This window comes from Alosa alosa, chromosome 7, assembly GCF_017589495.1.
Source record: "Alosa alosa isolate M-15738 ecotype Scorff River chromosome 7, AALO_Geno_1.1, whole genome shotgun sequence".
NCBI lineage: Eukaryota > Metazoa > Chordata > Actinopteri > Clupeiformes > Clupeidae > Alosa > Alosa alosa.
This window is the reverse complement of record NC_063195.1, coordinates 1808016-1810606: the sequence shown is the minus strand read 5'-3', so window position 1 is coordinate 1810606 and position 2591 is coordinate 1808016. Positions and strand designations below refer to the sequence as shown.

The following is a 2591-nucleotide window of genomic DNA, read 5'->3' as shown; positions in this document are numbered from 1 at the left end:
CTCTCTCTCTGGCAGTATGACAGGGGAGATGTATATGGATCAGCAGGGCATAGACTACAGCCATTGGGGGTTCTGGCAGAACCAAGTGGCTCTGTTTGGCATCATGAGTGTGTGCATGATCCTGGCCTATATTCAGCTGCTCCGCATCAACCGCTGGAAATGACACACAGGTACACACACGCACGCACACACACACACACATAGGTGTACACGCACAACGCACGCACGCACGCACACACACACACACACACACACATACACACACGCACACACACACACATACATACATTCACACACACACACACACATACACACACGCACATACACACACGCACACACACACACACACCCATACACACCTATACAACTATAGTAACTATAGTAACTATAGTATTAGTATTTAATGTGTCTGTGTCATATTGTTGAACATGGAGTATTTACTTTGTCTTCCACTTTTCAGGTGGTGGAGATGATAACATCAGTCCAGGGATCAATAAAGTATCTATCTATCTATCAGTCCAGGGATCAATAAAGTATCTATCTATCTATCAGTCCAGGGATCAATAAAGTATCTATCTATCTATCTATCAGTCCAGGGATCAAACACTCCCAGTCCAGGGATCAATAAAGCAGACCCGGCGGCAGACACAAATTCACGGACGGGCATTACACCTTTCCAGGGGGGGCACTGGAACTTAAATTGATCACGGTATAAGCTTACACTTGACAAAACATTCCAATATGAAAATGTAGATGCAATTGTAAAATGGTGCAGCTCCTTTAAGAGAGCCCTGTGCGCAGGGATGAAGAGAGAGAAAGCGAGAGGGGATATGTGTGTTAGAACTGAGATGCGTGTGGAAAAAGACGTGCTGTTCACTGGAGCTAGTGATATTCAAAATAATGCAAAAATAAATCCGCAGATAAAACCAAAATCCTCGTTCATTTGCTAACCACTTTCAGATAGAGTGTTAGGGTTAGCCCCGAAGTTACTGATAACTTCGGCCCTGGAGTGGTAAGCTCCCTGTTCTCCGACTAGGTCAGAAGAAAAAAACTGTAAAGGTTAACGCTATCAAACAAACCCAGAAACTGCTAGGCATACTTCTACTAACTACGATATGAGATATAGCCTACCTGCGAGCCGATAAGCTGTATTTGTCATTGGATGACAGGGGTTAGTGCAGAAGTGAAGTACACTGCGCCACGTAACCTCCTCTCCATTTAGGTGATGGGCTTACCTAATGTTCCTGATTGATTAGCTACGGAATAATACAGATTTTACCAGTTTTATTTGCTACTTGCTAGATTGACAAACGTATTGGCTAGGCCTACATTTATTAAGTGTTCAAAATCAATCTATGGGATTGGGGTTGGTTGGAGCAGCCAAGCTCGTCCAGGGCGGGCACAGATGACTTCCAGGACGGGCCTGGCCCCCCAAAGCCCCCCCATGCCGCCGGGACTGCAATAAAGTATCTATCTATCCATCAGTCCGGACTCAAACACTCCCAGGCCTACTGATGCTGCACATTTAATGAAGATTGTTTCTGTAGAAACTTACAAAACACACTTGATATGATTCACACAGCCACATTCACGTCAGTAGAGGTCTCACTCAGACTACTTCCATTTTACAATGAAAATGTCACTATTCATCTAAGCAAACGGCCCATACTGTACACCAATTCTAAATTAACACATACTCTACACCTCTTCTAGCCTGACGAGCCAGACCCACATTAAAATGTAGGGTCTGGGCACTCACCGTTTGCAGTGCTCAGTCCGAGGGGCGGGATAATCGATTGTCTTTCAAATTCCCTCTGCGCGCAATAGGACAGCGGCAGCGCTATGAGTCCCATGCGTTTCCAACCAGCGGAGCTAGTTGGCTAGTTCAAACTTTTGCCAACTTAAAACAAGCTTAACTCGTGTCACACTGTTGGCCAACAGCAACATCCATCTTCTTTGTTTTCAAGTAGCAGGGAATTCAAGCCAAACCGTTGCAACTCTGCCATCAATCATTATGTTAAGCCCGCCTAACGACTCTATACGCGATTTGATTGGCCTGAAAGAAGTTTAATTTTTCGAGCTCACAAGCCAACGGAGAGTTGCTAGACTAGCCCTGGAAGCAAATGTAATTTGGAGGAGAGTGTGTGTGTGTGTGTGTGTAATGTAATTTGGAGTGAGTGTGTGTGTGTGTGTAATGTAATTTGGAGAGTGTGTGTGTGTGTGTGTGTGTGTGTAATGTAATTTGGAGTGTGTGTGTGTGTGTGTGTGTGTAATGTAATTTGGAGTGTGTGTGTGTGTGTGTGTGTGTGTAATGTAATTTGGAGTGAGTGTGTGTGTGTGTGTGTGTGTGTAATGTAATTTGGAGTGAGTGTGTGTGTGTGTGTGTGTGTGTAATGTAATTTGGAGTGAGTGTGTGTGTGTGTGTGTGTGTAATGTAATTTGGAGTGAGTGTGTGTGTGTGTGTGTGTGTAATGTAATTTGGAGTGTGTGTGTGTGTGTGTGTGTGTAATGTAATTTGCTGCCGCTAGGGTGCGTCTAGATTTCTAGGCTACAGCTCTTCTAAATTAACACATGAACTAATAAAACCACAT

The 2591-nt window shown here is 44.2% G+C and overlaps 1 pseudogene; it reads left to right on the top strand.

The window, feature by feature from the left end:
• The window catches only part of LOC125297295, a 26673-nt pseudogene extending 25940 nt beyond the window's left edge, over positions 1-733 (top strand).
• Positions 734-2591: the final 1858 nt, after the last annotated feature.